General features: G+C 45.7%; 1 protein-coding gene across 6 annotated transcripts in view; it reads left to right on the top strand.

The window, feature by feature from the left end:
- The first annotated feature begins 1563 nt into the window (after positions 1-1563).
- The window catches only part of TBCE (tubulin folding cofactor E), a 90925-nt gene continuing 75914 nt past the window's right edge, over positions 1564-16574 (top strand). For 3 of the 6 annotated variants that reach the window (XM_054497244.2, XM_054497205.2, XM_054497262.2), the window contains exon 1: positions 1564-2363. The gene's annotated coding sequence lies outside the window, so the exon portion shown is untranslated. Of the gene's footprint in view, positions 2412-12891; positions 12990-16574 lie in introns of all 6 variants that reach the window. The other 3 variants (XM_063670927.1, XM_054497219.2, XM_054497212.2) reach the window with 2 other exon arrangements.

Below are 16574 nucleotides of genomic sequence, written 5' to 3'. Positions count from 1 at the left end.
TTCATTTTCGGATGGAGTCTTGCTCTGTCCCCCAGGCTGGAGTGAAGCGGCATGATCTCGGCTCACTGTAGCCTCTGCCTCCCAGGTTCAAGCAATTTCTGCCTCAGCTTCTTGAGTAGCTGGTTTTACAGGCATGTGCCACCACACCCCACCCAGCTACTTTTTTTTTTGAGATGTAGGCTAGTTGTGTCACCAGGCTGGAGTGCAGTGGTGCGATCTCAGCTTACTGCAACCTCTGCCTCCCAGGTTCAAATGATTCTCCTGCCTTAGCCTCCCAAGTAGCTGTGATTACAGGCACACAGCACCACGCCCAGCTAATTTTTGTATTTTTAGTAGAGACGGGGCTTCACCCTGTTGGCCAGGATGGTCTGGATCTCTTGACCTTGTGATCCACCCGCCTCAGCCTCCCAAAGTACTCGGATTACAGGCGTGAGCCACCACGTCTGGCCTTTTTTTCTTTTTTGAAACAGGGTCTCACTCTATTGCCCAGGTTGGAGTGCAGTGTTGAGATCTCAGCTCACTGCAACCTCTGTCTGTCTCCCCTGCTGAAGAGATTCTCCCAACTCAGCCTCCTGAGTAGCTGGGACTGCAGGCACTTACCACCACGCCTGGCTAATTTTTGTATTTTTTTAGAGACAGGGTTTCGCCACATTGCCCAGGCTAGTCTTGAACTCTTTAGCTCAAGTGATCTGCTTGCCTCGGCCTCCCAAAATGCTGGGATTATAGGTGTGAGCCACCGTGCCCTGCTGAGGAGAGTCTTAATCTGGATCCATGGATTCCTTTGAGGCCTATTCATGGACTTCAAAGGATTAATCAGTCCTTGAAATCATATGCAAAATTTGTGTGTAGGTAGATAGCTTTTATCAGATTTCCAATGTGGTTTTTAATCCCCTCTTCCAAAGAAAAAACAATCACTGTAATATCTAGTTTCTAGTTTCAAGGAGTGAACTATCAAAGTATAAAGCAGTAGAGACATCCAGCAGGATACTGACTGTTTGTGTCCATTCAATATGACAATTAGAAGGTCACTTCTTGGAAGAGTCATTTGGCTTTGCTCCCTCAATTTCCTTTCCACTTCACCTCACTTCAGTCTGGTTTTGGAATGCTAACACTCACTCTACCCAAACTGCTCTTGTTGTGGAGTCTGTGGTATCCACCAATGGGTTCTTTCTGCCTGCTGCACAAACAAAATTAATTGACAGAAACCATGGCATTGCAGTAAAGAAAGTTTAATTGACGCGAGGCTGGCCATGCCACGTGGGAGACAGTTATTACTCAAATCCATCTCACCGAAGGCTCAGAGGTTAGGGGGTTTTTCAGATAGTCTGACAAGTATGGGGCCAGGGAATGGGGAGTGCTGATTGGTTGGGTCAGAGGTGAAATCATAAGAAGTAGAAGCTGTCCTCTTGCACTGAGTTGGTTCCTGGATCCCCAGGTTGGTGAGTTAGGGTGGGGCCATCCACTTGTCAGAAATGCAAGAACCTGAAAAGACATCTCAAAAGGCCAATCTTAGGTTCTACAACAGTGATGTTATCTGCAGGAATGATTGGGGAAGATGCGAATTTGTGACCTGTGGAATAATGGGTGGTAATTACATTTAACTACAATTACAACTTAGAAGAATTCAGGACCCTCTCATTCTCCTAACTTGGTAGCCTTTCATTTAGTTTTAAAAGGGCAGTTTTGGGGAAGGGTTATTATCATTTAAACTATAAACTAAATTTCTCCCAAAGTTAGCTTCTCCTGTGCTCAGGAATGACCAAAGACAGCCAGTCTGTGAGGCTAGAATCAAGATGGGGTAAACCATGTCAGATTTCTCTTACTGTTAAAATTTTGCGAAGGCAGTTTCAACAGAAATTAACATGTCTAGGATAGTTGCTTTTTCTATTATTTTTTCTATTACTGCATTTACTTTCATTCTGCCTTATGCTTTGCCTCATGCTTTAACTAGGTAATTTTTTTTTTTTTTTAGTTTTGGCGGCATCAACACTATGACCACCGCATGCTGCCTACGTGGTAGACTCTCAATAAGCATGGAACTGAACCTCTTACAGGATTTGTAACTCACTTCTGTGGTAGCTAGTAAACTGGAACACGCGCTTTCCCTGGGCTGCTCTGTCCTCCCAGGTTTCAGCACTGGGAAATCGCTTGGGCCCCCGCCCAGAGGCGGGGCTTGGGTGGGCTGACCACTCCTCTGGCCTCCAATACTGTCGCTGACGTTCTCGTCTATGCTCCAGCAGCCGTAGCTCACTCCGGTGGAGGCGGGACTTCCTATAGCACTTCCGGCCAGAGCCTAAAGCTTTGCTGCTGGGCAGTTCGCTGGAGGGACTGCTGCTTGGAACACTTGGAGTCTCCGCGGGCAGGTGAGCTTCAGAGGTTCGGGGAGCTTCCGGAACGAGCATTCCTGGCCGGTGCGTCACCGTGCAGTGCTCTTGGCCTTTTCTTCCTTTCCTGGAATCTTCCCAGATTGCTAGAGCCGGGCGTTGCCTGCTCCGTGCGCTGGGAGGCGGTCCAGCCGGCTGGGTTGGGGCCACCCTGCGCCTCCTGGAAGGCCTTATTTAGGAGTAGCCGCACGTGATCCCTAGCATTTTGAGCTTCTCTCAGAGAATTGGCATGTCACTTTGGAAGAGGTGAAAATGGTACAGGCGACCAATGACTTTTACAAGGTGCCACCTTAAAGGAACAGCCTCGTCCTTTCGAATCAGTTAACATTGGTGATGACAGAGAAATAACGTTAAATAGGTGGAGAGCACTTAAATTAACTGTTTGTTTGTTTGTTCTTTTGAGACAGTCTTGCTCTGTCGCCCAGGCTGGAGTGCAGTGGCGCGGATCTCGGCTCACTGCAACGTCCGCCTCCTGGGTTCAAGCGATTCTCCTGCCTCAGCCTCCCCAGTAGCTGGGATTACAGGCGCGTGCCACCACGCTCGGCTAATTTTTGTGTTTTTAGTAGAGACAGGGTTTCTCCATGTTGGCCAGGCTGCTCTCGAACTCCTGACCTCAGGTGATCCACCCGCCTCGCCCTCCCAAAGTGCTGGGATTACAGGCGTGAGCCACAGCGCCCGGCCTAAAGTAACTATTTTTACTTGGTGTTTACTACCAAATGGGGACTGTTCTAAGTTGTGGGTGGATCCAAATGATGGTGTGACAGCCTTATCCTCAGAGAAGCAATCCTGGCCGGAAGACAGGGTTAACAAATTGCCAAACTGTTAGAGAAAGTTAGTGGAGGTAGAGATGAAGAGAGAAGACTTTTCTTTTCTCTGGCATTAATTTAGCCATGGCTGCTGTCTTTTGATACTTGCTTCAAAACGTTTTTCATATTCTTAAGTTTTAACTTTTCTGTATGCTCATATTTTATATACTGTTGTAAACAGCATATCTTTGGGTTTGTTTTTTTTTTTAATCTAAGTGGACAGCCTGCTTTTTTTTTTTTTTTTTTTTTTTGATACGGAGTCTTGCTCTGTTGCCCAGGCTGGTGTGCAGTGGCCCAATCTCAGCTCACTGCAACCATGCCTCCCAGGTTCAAGCAGTTCTCCCACCTCAGCCTCCCGAGTAGCTGGGATGACAGGTGCGTGCCACCATGCCCAGCTAATTTTTTTTTTTTTTGTATTTGTAGTAGAGATGGGGTTTCGCCATGTTGGCCAGGCTGGTTTCGAACGCCTGACTTCAGGTGATCCACCTGCCTCAGCCTCCCAAAGTGCTGGGACTACAGGTATGAGCCACCGTGCCTGGCCCAGCCTACCTTTTGACTAGCAGGTTTATTGGATTTACATTCATTGTCACTACTGAAATATTTGTTTAGATCAAAATCTTTGGCATCATGCCTGATTTAATCTCTTTCATATATATCAGCAAATCCTATGGACTCTCCACCTTTAAAATCTGTCCACACTCCCAAACTCTTCTTATCACCTTCACTTGTTCAAGTTACATTGTCTCTCACTTGAATTACTGCAGTAGTTTCTGTTCTTTCCTCTTTTAGTCTGTTTGCATCACCGCATCTCGGTTGATCCTTTAAAAAAAAATCAGATTTATATCTTTCCTCTCAAAAATCCTCCAAGGACTACACATTTCACCCAGAGTAAAAGCCAAAGTCGGCCGGGCGTGGTGGCTCATGCCTGTAATCCCAGCACTTTGGGAAGCGGAGGTGGGTGGATCACAAGGTCAAGAGGTGGAGACCATCCTGGCCAACATGGTGAAACCCTGTCTCTACTAAAAATACAAAAATTAGCTGAGCATGGTGGTGCGTGCCTGTAATCTCAGCTACTCAGGAGGCTGAGGCAGAAGAATTGCTTGAACCAGGGAGGCAGAGGATGCAGTGAGCCGAGATCGTGCCACTGCACTCCAGCCTGGCGGCAGAGCAAGACTCTGTCTCAAAAAACAAAACTGGCCAGGCGCGGTGGCTCAAGCCTCTAATCCTGGCACTTTGGGAGGCAAAGCCTGGTGGATCACCTGAGGTCAAGTGTTCAAGACCAGCCTGGCCAAAGTGGCGAAACCCCGTCTCTACTAAAAAAAATACAAAAAATTACCCAGGCGTGGTGGCGTGCGCCTGTAATCCCAGCTACTAGGGAGGCTGAGGCAGGAAAATCGCTTGAACCCAGGGGCGGGGATGGGGGTGGGCGTGGAGGTTGCAGTGAGTTGAGATTGTGCCATTGCACTCCAGTCTGGGCAACAAGGGCAAAACTCTGTCTCAAAAAAAAAAAAAAAAAAAAAAGCCGAAGTCTTTAGAGTGGATTATTCATCGAAGGTCCTATATGACCTAGCCCTGCTTCACTTCTGATCTCATGTCGTTCTCATCTCCTGTTTGCTCTACTGTATGGTCTCCTCAAGTGCATCCTAGCCTCAGGATATTTGCACTTGCTATTCCTTTCCCTCATATGTCCACATGGCTCAGTTCTTTACCTCTCTCATATTCTGGGGACCTTTACCTTCTCAGTAAGGCCTTCTCTGACAAGCCACTGCCATCTTTAACATTTCCATTGCACTCGTTATCCTTGTGCTTATCATCATATGACATGCCATGTGATAGTCATTTATCTGGTTTGTTATGTTTTCTCTCACTGGCATAGAAGGTTTATGAGGGTAGGTATTTTTCTGTTTTGTTTACTGCTGTATTCCTTTTTTTTTTTTTTTCTGAGACGGAGTCTTGCTCTGTTGCCCAGGCTGGAGTGCAGTGGTGCGGTCTCGGCTCACTGCAACCTCCGCCTCCTGGGTTCAAGCAATTCTCTGCCTCAGCCTCCCAACCAGCTGTGATTACAGGTGCATGCCAACACGCCTGGCTAATTTTTGTATTTTTAGTGGAGATGGGGTTTCACCATCTTGGTCAGGCTGGTCTTGAACTCCTGACCTTGTGATTCACCCGCCTCAGCCTCCCAAAGTGCTGGGATTACAGGCGTGAGCCACCGCACCTGGCATTTTTTTTTTTTTTTTAAAGATCTCTTATTGTACTTCCCTGTAAAATCCATTACTGTTTTATTCCAATTGCCTAAAATAGTATCTGGCTTTTAGCAGACACTCCATAATATAGTTGTTGATTGAATGAATTTGGGGGTTTTGCACCATCTTTTACACTTCATATTTTTATGCTTTTTTCCTCCTTTCTTATCGTTTTTTTTTTTTTTTTGAGATGGAGTCTCGCTCTGTTGCCCAGGCTGGAGTGCAATCGTGTGATGTCGGCTCATTGCAACCTCCGCCTCCCGGGTTCAAGGGATTCTCTTGCCTCAGTCTCCTGAGTAGCTGGGATTACAGGTGCACGCCACCGTGCCCAGTTCTTTTTTGTATTTTTAGTAGAAATGGAGTTTCACCATGTTGGTCAGGCTGGTCTTGAACTCCTGACCTCATGATCCGCCCGCCTCAGCTTCCCAAAGTGCTGGGATTACAGGTGTGAGCTATCACGCCTGGCTTTTTTTTTTTTTTTTTTGAGACAGAGTGGTTGCTCTTGCTGCCCAGGCTAGAGTGCAATTGCATGATCTTGGCTCACCGCAACCTCCGCCTCCTGGCTTCAAGCGATTCTGCCGCCTCAGCCTCCTGAGTAGCTGGGATTACAGGCATGCGCCACCAAGCCTGGCTAATTTTGTATTTTTAGTAGAGATGGGGTTTCTCCATGTTGGTCAGGCTGGTCTTGAACTCCCGATCTCAGATGATCTACCTGCCTCAGCCTTCCAAACTGCTGGGATTACAGGCGTGAGCCACCGCGCCTGGCCACTCTTGTCTTTTTTTTTCCCTTTTTTTTTTTTTTTGAGACAGGGTCTCCTTCTGTCACCCAGGCTGGAGTGCACTGGCACGATCTTGGCTCACCGCAACTTCCGCCTCCCGGGTTCAAGTGATTCTCCCACCTCAGCCTCCTGAGTAGCTGGGATTACAGGTGCGTGCCACCATAGCCTGGCTAATTTTTGTATTTTTATTAGAGACGGGGTTTCATCATATTGGTTAGGCTTGTCTCAAACTCCCGACCTCAGTTGATCCACCCACCTCTGCCTCCCAAAGTGTTAGGATTACAGGCGTGAGCTACAGCACCCGGCCCCACCTTTTTTTTTGAGACGGAGTTTTGCTCTTGTCACCCAGGCTGGAGTGCAATGGCATTATCTCGGCTCACTACAACCTCCAATTCCCGGATTCAAGTGATTCTCCTGCCTCAGCCTCCCAAGTAGCTGGGATTACAGGGGCCCGCCAGCATGCCCAGCTAATTTTTGTTTTTTTAGTAGAGGTGGGGGTTTCACCATGTTGGCCGGGCTGGTCTCAAACTCCTGACCTCAGGTGATCTGCCTGCCTTGGCCTCCCAAAGTGCTGGGATTACAGGCATGAGCCACCGTGCCTGGGCTTTTTTCATTTTTTTTTTTTTTTGTACAATAGGGTCTCCCTCTGTTGCCCAGGCTGGAGTACAGTGGTGGGATCAGGGCTCACTGCAGCCTTGCACTCCTGGGCTCAGGTGAGCCTCCAAACTAAGCCTCCCAAGTAAATTGGCCTATAGGCGTGCACCACCACACCCAGCTGATTTTTATATTTTAATTTTTAATTTTGATGTGCATATTTAACTGAATCTAATCATAATTTATTTTTTATTTTTTAATTTTTATTTTTATTTTCTATTTATTTATTTATTTTTTGCGACAGGGTTTCACTTTTGTTGCCCAGGCTGGATTGCAATGGAGTGATCTCGGCTCACTGTAACCTCCACCTCCCAGGTTGAAACGACTCACCTACCTAAGCCTCTCAAGTAGCTGGGATTACAGGCATGTGCCACCATGCCTGGCTAATTTTGTATTTTTAGTAGAGATGGGGTTTCACCTTGTTGGCCAGGCTGGTCTTGAACTCCTGACCTCAGGTAATCTGCCCACCTCGGCCTCCCAAAGTGCTGGGATTACAGGAGTGACCCATTGCACCCAGCCTATTTTAATTTTTTTTTTGTTTGTTTGAGACAGAGTCTGGCTGTTTCACCCTGGTTGGAGTGCAGTGGCTTGATCTTAGCTCACTGCAACCTCCACCTCCCTGGTTCAAGCCATCCTCTCACATCAGCCTCCTAAATAGCTGGGACTACAGGCATGCGCCACCATGCGTGGCTAATTTTTGTACTTTTTTATAGAGATGGGGTTTCACCATGTTGTCCAGGCTGCTGTTCAACTTCTGGGCTCAAGCAGTCTGCCCGCCTTGGCCTCCCAGAGTGCTGGGATTATAGGTATAAGCCACCACGCTCGGCCTAATTATAATTTTTTTTTTTTTTGAGACGAAGTCTCGTTCTGTCGCCCAGGCTGTAGTGCAGTGGTGTGATCTCAGCTCACTGCCACCTCTGCCTTCCAGGTTCAAGCTATTCTCCTGCCTTAGCCTCCTGAATACCTGGGAATACAGGCGCACGCCAACATGCCTAGCTAATTTTTATATTTTTAGTAGGGATGGGGTTTCACTCTGTTGGCCAGGCTGGACTCGAACTCCAGACCTCAAGTCATCCACCCGCCTCGGCCTCCCCAAGTGCTGGGATTACAGGTGTGAGTCACCATGCCCAGCTGGCATAATTCTAATTTTAACCCTGTAGAACAATATTGTTTTTATCTTTAAGCTACTGATTTTCAACAGGCTTCCTGGCTCATCTCAAATTTTTATAGGATGTCAGTGTTTAAGAGTAAAACTAGTAGTTGTTACTGTTTTCTGGTGTATGTGTTTTTTTCTTTTTCTTGTTCATTTATTAAAGTCAATTTATCATAAATTTATTTAATAGAGTATTGTATACTTAGCACTTCAAAGGTTGTAAAAGAAGTATATGTCACTTTCCCTACATTTTGCTGGGAATTCGTGCAAGAAGGACAATTTGAAATCAATATGATAGAGATATTTTTAGGTGTGAAATGAATATTACCCAGAAAGTAGATAGGGGTTACCAGAAAAGGACAGCATCATTCTTTGCCAGTAATTGTTTCAGTAGCTGGAATGAATTTGTGGAGAAATGATTTTAGAAGATTTGATGGTATTTGTAAGTGTAAAGAAAAGTCACAGACTAATTGGTTTGTTAGTTACTTTTATATGTTCTCATTTGTATAATTTTGCCATAAAATTGTGGGTTTGGTACACATTTAGGTCATTGGTGTTTTAGAGAGAAGACATGCCTTCAGTTTCTTTGGAAAATGCCTAAAGCTTTTTGTAGAAGCTCCTTAAAATTATGTGAGATACAGTTTGGGAGGCCGAGGCGGGTGGATCAGTGGAGGTCAAGAGTTTGAGACCAACCTGGCCAACATAGAGAAACCCTGTCTCTACTAAAAATACAAAAATTAGCTGGGCGTGGTTGCGGGCGCCTGTACTCCTAACTGCTGTGGAGGCAGAGGCAGAATTGCTTGAACCCAGGAGGGGAAGGATTACAATTATAATTCTCCTGCCCAGCCTCCTGAGTAGCTGGGATTATAGGGGTGGGCCACCACACCTGGCTAATTTTTGTATTTTTAGTAGAGACAGGGTTTCACCATGTGGGCCAAGCTGGTCTGGATCTCCTGACCTGAAGTAATCTGCCTGCTTTGGCCTCCCAAAGTGCTGGGATTACTGGTGTGTGCCACCAAATCTGGCCTCTATTCTTTTCAAATTATTTTATTTGAAGAATTATTTAGTTACCTTATTATATAGGAGGCCTCTCGTCGTGGCTCATGCCTGTAATCCCAGCACTTTGGGAGGCTGGTGGATCACGTGAGGTCCTGGCCAACATGGTGAAACCCCCTCTCTACTAAAAATACAAAAAATTAGCCAGACGTGGTGCTGGGTGCCTGTAATTCCAGCTACTTGGAAGGCTGAGGCAGAAGAATCCCTTGAGCCGGGGAGGGGAGGTTGCAGTGAGCTGAGATCACACCTTTGCACCCCAGCCTGGGCGACAAGCCTCAAAAAAAAAAAAAAAAAAAAATCTAGCTGGGTGTGGTGGCGCATGCCTGCCCCACCTAGTGATTAGGGAGGCTGAAGCAGGAGGATTACGTGAGCCCAGTTGTTCAAGGCTATAGTGATCTAGGAAATAGACTGAATTTAGATTTTAAAAGCAGATTGATAAGAAAAAGGTCAATAAACCAGTAGGAAATGGGCAAAGTATATTAACAGCTGGTTCATAAATGGAAATGGAAATGAACTACATATTTTACTCATTAGACTGACAATCAAAATTTTTTTTTTTTTTGAGACGGAGTCTCTCTTTGTCGCCCAGGCTGGAGTGCAGTGGCACAGTCTCGGCTCACTGCAAGCTCCGCCTCCCAGGTTCACGCCATTCTCCTGCCTCAGCCTCCCGAGTAGCTGTGACTACAGGCGCCCACCACTACACCTGGCTAATTTTTTTGTATTTTTAGTAGAGATGGGGTTTCACTGGTTAGCCAGGATGGTCTCGATCTCCTGACCTTGTGATCTGCCCGCTTCGGCCTCCCAAAGTGTTGGAATTACAGGCGTGAGCCACCACGCTCGGTCTCAAAATTTTATTAATATATCGTGAAGGCCAGGTTGTAAGAATACAGGAGTTTATACACTGCTGATAGCATGGTAAGTTGATATAGCCATTATAAAGGGACATTTAGCATTAGCTATTAAAATTTAATATGCACATACTTTTTGACTCAGCAATACCAGTTTTGAGAAACTTTCCTACAGATACAGGAAGATAAACGTGTAGGCGTAATTTTTCAGTATTGTTTGTGATAGCAAAAACTCGGTATTAACTAAATGTCCTTCAGTTTGAAGACTGGTTAAGTATATTATGGTATATCTATTCAAATACTATAGTCCCCAGAAATTAAAATCTCTTGTCATGGCTTTGGGTAAATCTCTAGGATATATTATTGAATGAAAAGGTGAGGAATAGAACCACCTGTATAGTAGGCTTTCAGTTGTGTAAAGAAAGAAAAAATGTATTTGCTTTTCTATACGTAAAATATTATGGGAGTAGGCCAGGCACGGTGGCTCACTCCTGTAATCCCAGCACTTTGGGAGGCCAAGGCGGGTGGATCCTGAGATCAAGAGACTGAGACCATCCTGGCCAATGTGGTAAAACCCTGTCACTACTAAAAATACAAAACTTAGCCGGGCGTGGTGGCAGGCACCTGTAGTCCCAGCTACTCGGGAGGCTGAGGCAGGAGAATGGCGTGAACCCAGGAGGCGGAGCTTGCAGTGAGCCGAGATCACGCCACTGCACTCCAGCCTGGGCGACAGAACGAGACTCCGTCTCAAAAAAAAAAAAAAAAATTGATTTAGACTAAGAAGTAGTACAAGAATGTCTACTACTTGGATGTAGTAAGTTTTTTTTTTTTTTTTTGAGACAGAATCTCGCTCTGTCACCCAGGCTAGAGTGCAGCGGTGCAACCTCGGCTCACTGCAACCTTCACCTCCCAGGTTCATGCAATTCTCCTTGCCTCAGCCTCCTGAGTAGCTGGGATTACAGACGCACTCCACCTCGCCAGGCTAATTTTTGTATTTTTAGTTGCAATGGGATTTCACCTTAGTGGCCAGGCTGCTCTGGAACTCCTGACCTCAGATGATCCCCCTGCCTTGGCCTCCCAAAGTGTTGGGATTACAGGCGTGAGCCACCACTCCTGGCTGGCTTTGTAGAACCTTAAACATATTTATCTATCTTAAGAATTTTTCCCAAGGAAATACTTCATAAGGTAGTATTTTAAAAATCAAAGCTGTTTTTAGCTGTTTTCTTTGGAGTTGTAAATAAACAGCATTAGAGAAATGATTGGCTGGGTGTGGTGGTTCACACCTATAATCCCAGCACTTTGGAAGGCTGAGACGGGAGAATCACTTGAGGCCAGCAGTTTGAGACCAACCTGGGCAGCAGAGAGAGATACCTTCTCTACCAATAGAAAAGAGAGAGAGAGAGGCTGGGCGCGGTGGCTCACGCCTGTAATTCCAGCACTTTGGGAGGCCGAGGCAGGCGGATCTCGAGGTCAGGAGATTGAGACCATCCTGGCTAACATGGTGAAACCCCGTCTCTACTAAAAAATACAAAAAATTAGCTGGGCGTGGTGGCGGGTGCCTGTAGTCCCAGCTACTGGGGAGGCTGAGGCAGGAGAATGGCGTGAACCCGGGAGGCGGAGCTTGCAGTGAGCCGAGATTGCGCCACTGCATTCCAGCCTGGGTGATAGAGCGAGACTCCGTCTCAAAAAAAAAAAAAAAAAAAAAAAAGAAATTATTAAGTAAATTGTGGTATCATACTTGGATATTGAGATGATTAATGTGTTGATTCTGTGGCTGTATAGAAAAATGTTTACGGACAAATGTTAATATGGCCAGTTGAGGTAGCTCAAGCCTGTAATCCCAGCACTTTGGGAATCCTCAGGAGGATTGCTTGAGCCCAGGAGTTAAAGACCAGCCTGGAAAACATAGTGAGGCCCTACTTTATTTTAAAAGAAGTTAATAAAAGAAGTAGAACAAATTATATGTCTCAGTTGTAGTAAAATTCTGCTTACATGTTAATGAAAATTTTGAAAGGGCACTTAAAACTAGTAAAAAACTCATTTTTAGGGTAATACAATTGTAGTGAAATTTAAACATTTAAATTTTATGATTGGAAGATGATAGTAAATCAGAAATGGCTTTGGAATTTCTTTCATTGCAACCTTAATAGTAAGCAACAGTCTTTCCCGTGAAAGGGACAGAAAAAAAAGAACGTAACGTCTACATTTTTTTTTTCTTTGAGACGCAGTCTCACTCTGTGGCCCAGTCTGGAGTGCAGTGGCACGATCTTGGCTCACTGCAACCTCCGCCTCCAGGGTTCAAGCGATTCTTGTGCCTCAGTCTCCCAAGTAGCTAGGATTACAGGCACTCACCACCATGCCCGGCTAATTTTTGTATTTTTATTTTTTTAATTTTAAAATTTTATTTATTTTTTTGAGACTGAGTCTTGCTTTGTTGCCCAGGCTGGAATGCAGTGGCACACCTTGGCTCACTGCAGCCTCTGCCTCTTGGGTTTAAGCCTCCAGAGTAGCTGGGATTACGGGTGCTTGCCACCATGCCTGGCTAATTTTTGTATTTTTAGTAGAGACAGGTTTCATCATGTTGGCCAGGCTGGCCTCGAACTCCTGACCTCAGATGATCCACCTGCCTCGGCCTCCCAAAGTACTGGGATTACAGGCGTGAGCCACTTTGCCTAGCCTACACTGTTAAATGAATGCTTTTCAGACCATTGTACCCCACATGCAGGTCAGGCCACATCTGGAATGTGGTTTTCAGTTCTAGATATTGCAATTTAAGCATGGAATCAGTAAATCAGTTACAGAGGAAAACTGGAATGCTATAAGGAGGGTTTAAGGAGCGGGAAATGTTTACCCTGGTAGAGATGTTTGGGAGATGAAGACAGGAATCAGGGAAAGCAGAAATGGTAACAAATGGCCTTCCATATTTATTTATTTATTTTTTGAGACTGAATCTCCCTCTGTCACCCAGGCTGGAGTGCAACGGCGCAATCTCGGCTCACTGCAACCTCCGCCTCCCGGACTCAAGCGATTCTCCTGCCTCAGCCTCCCTAGGAGCTGGGATTACAGGTATCAGCCACCACACCTGGCTAATTTTTGTATTTTTAGTAGAGACGGGGTTTCACCATGTTGGCCAGGCTGGTCTCGAACTCCTGACCTCAGGTGAGTCACCCACCTTGTCCTCCCAAAGTGCTGGGATTACAGGTGTGAGCTACCGTGCCCAGCCAGCCTTCCACATTTAAATGTTGTCTGGGAAAGGGAATATATTGATTCTCTGTAGCTACGCAGGGCAGTAGTAGGAAATTACTAGGTGAAAATGATAGAGATGTAGATTTCTTTTTTTTTCTTTTTTTTTTTTTTTGAGATGGAGTCTCACTCTCTCGCCCATGCTGGAGTGCAGTGGTGTGATATCGGCTCACTGCAAGCTCTGCCTCCTGGGTTCACACCATTCTCCTGCCTCAGCCTCCCGAGTAGCTGGGACTACAGGTGCCCACCACCATGCCCGGCTAATGTTTTGTATTTTTAGTAGAGATGGGGTTTCACTGTGTTAGCCAGGATGGTCTCAATCTCCTGACCTCATGATCCGCCTGCCTTGGCCTCCCAAAGTGCTGGGATTACAGGCATGAGCCACTGCGCCTGGCCTAGAGATGTAGATTTCATCTTTTTAAAGAAGAATAACAAGAAGAGTCACTCCAGCATTTAAGTGGGCTATCTGCATTAGTTAGCAAATGTGTGTATTTTAAAAAGTCATTCCATCTTAACCAAGCCTTAGTCAGCACCCAGAGAGACCTAACTGAGAGCAACATGCCACTCACATTCAGGTGATTAGGAGAGGGCCCAGTGCAGGCCATTAGAGAGAACTTAACTGGGCAGCAGCTGACTGCAGGTCATTTTGACTGGATACTGAAATGGGGCTGGGGGTGGGCAAGTGATCAAAGTGATTGTCCTAGCAACAGGCAATAAGGGTGCAGAGTGAGCCAGTAACAGCAGTAACAGCATCAAGTAGGTCTAACATCAGGGAACAGGGACCCATTGGTTACTAGCTAGAAGAGGGTAAAGGCTTTGGAACTAAGGCATAGGTCACCAAGACATGGATCCAGTTTCTAGGTCTTCACGGAAGATCATGGTATCAAGAAAGACATTATTAGAAACGTTCAGAGACGAGACAGGATCATCAAAAATACTTGAGGCTGGGCGCAGAGGTTCACACCTGTAATCCCAGCACTTTGGGAGGCCGAGATGGGTGAATCACCTGAGGTCAGGAGTTCGAGATCAGCCTGACCAATAAGGTGAAACCCCATCTCTGTTGAAAAAAAAATACAAAATTAGCCAGGCTTGGTGGCGCATGCCTATAATCCCAGCTACTCAGGAGGCTGAGGTAGGAGAATCGCTTGAACCTGGGCGGCGGAGGTCCCAGAGCTGAGATCACGCCATTGCACCCCAACCTGGGTAACAGAGCGAGACTCATCTCAAAACAAACAAATAAAAACACCTGACTTGACACAGAGACTGTTAATTACTGACCTTAGACCTTATACCTAATGATCTCATTGGTCCTGTCTGTGGGCACAGCATACAGGTAGGAATGGAAAAAAAAATTGTTACTGGAGATTAAATAGGATCAAGCATGTGAAGGAATTCATGAGTTACTTACAGATGTTAGATTAATAATGAGAATGGCTTCCTAGTGTCTTCAATCCTCATTCCTGCTATTATACTCTCTCGTTTTACTTCCCATTGATGGCTGCCCCCTTCTTCTCACCAAGCCATTCTCACTGTTAGCCTGATCTGCAGGGTGATATAGTAGTACCCTTAAGCTGAGCCCCAGCTGGAAAGAGCCTCAGACTGATTATGGGGCCTTGTGAGTTTCTGGGTTTAGATAATCCCTATACATTCTAGTTCATGGAGCCAAGATTTGGCCTAGTACTTTAATTTCTTGTAGGAGTGGAGTTCTGCAGTCATTTTATTAGTCCCTCTTCTTAGGGACTAGAGCTCTGAATCTGAGCACAGGTTTTTGGGTAGTGCTGTGTCTCTGGCCAGACCTCTTAGCTTATTAAAACATAAATTCCCCATGCCTGGTCTGACCCGTATGTCGATCCTGCCATCACATCATCTAAACTGGCCGGTGCAGTGGCTCACACCTGTAATCCCAGCACTTGGAGGCTGAGGTGTGAAGATCACTTGAGGTCAGGAGTTTGAGACCAGCCTGGACAATATGTGAAATCCCATCTCTACTAAAAGTACAAAAATTAGCTGGGCCTGGTGGCAGCCACCTGTAATCCCAGTTACTCAGAAGGCTGAGGCGGAAGAATTGCTTGAACCCGGGAGATGGAGGTTGCAGTGGGCTGAGATTGCACCAGCCTGAGCGACAGAGTGAGACTCCGTCTCAATTAAAAAAAAAAATCATCTAAACTGCTTTGACTTTTCTTACCAACTTTGGGCTTGGAGATTATTTCTCTTTTGCTTTTCAACACTACTGGGCATGTTTAGATCTGGATCCTGGCCCCCTTCCCAATGGCCCTGTCCTCCTTTATTTAAATAGATGAAATTCAGCTCCATTTTGAAAGTAGGATTCTTTTCACAACAATTGGGAGAAATGATTTTTTTTGTTTGTTTTGTTTTTTGTGAGATGGAATTTTGCTGTTGCCAGGCTGGAGTGCAGTGGCACGATCTTGGCTCACTGCAACCTCTGCCTCCCGCATTCAAGTGATTCTCTTGCCTCAGATGGCCAAGTAGCTGGGACTACAGGTGCGTACTACACGCCCAACCGATTTTTTTGTATTTTTAGTAGAGACGAGGTTTTACCCTGTTGGCCAGGATGGTCTCGATCTCTTGACCTTGTGATCTGCCCGCCTTGGCCTCCCAAAATGCTGGGATTGCAGGCGTGAGCCACTGCGCCCAGCCTAATGTTATTGTTTTTATAAAATATTTGAGGACCTGATTGAGAGGACCTTATGCAGAAACTTAATAAACTTAAAATCATATAATGTGAGATTGAAATGCTTAGATTATTCTGTAATATGGAAATAGCAGGTCAAATGTAACAGACAACTCCGGTAACAGAGGAAATGTCTACCTATTCTTTTTTTTTTTTTTTGAGATGGGGTCTTGCTCTGTCACCCAGGCAGAAGTGCGATGGCTCGATCTCGGCTCACTGCAACCTCTGCCTCCCGGGTTCAAGCGATTCTCCTGCCTCAGGCTCCTGAGTAGCTGGGATTACAGGCACGCACCACCACGCCTGGCTAGTTTTTGTATTTTTAGTAGAGACGGGGTTTCACCATGGTGGTCAGGCTGGTCTCGAACTCCTGACCTTGTGATCCACCCGCCTTGGCCTCTCAAAGTGCTGGGATTACAGACATGAGCCACCACTCCCCTTCCATCTACCTGTTCTTAAAATAAAAAAAACCCATAAAGGTGGAGAGGTAGTAATACCAAAGGCCTCAGATATGTATATACAAATGGAGTTTGTGGGTAGTCAGTAATGTATTCTAACCCCAGATGGCATGTAACAGCATATGTTTTTTCTTTTGTTTTGTGCACATATTATATATGATAATATTAAAATAGAAAAATACTTTGTTCAATAGTCATGTAACTTGTGGTCGTTTAAAAATCCTTGTACTTCAACACTGTTATCTTTTATTTGTGTTTTTT

The sequence above is a fragment of the Pongo pygmaeus genome, chromosome 1 (assembly GCF_028885625.2).
Source record: "Pongo pygmaeus isolate AG05252 chromosome 1, NHGRI_mPonPyg2-v2.0_pri, whole genome shotgun sequence".
NCBI classification, from domain to species: Eukaryota; Metazoa; Chordata; class Mammalia; order Primates; family Hominidae; genus Pongo; species Pongo pygmaeus.
The sequence above is the reverse complement of the archived record's forward strand: the minus strand, read 5'-3'. Positions and strand labels throughout refer to the sequence as shown.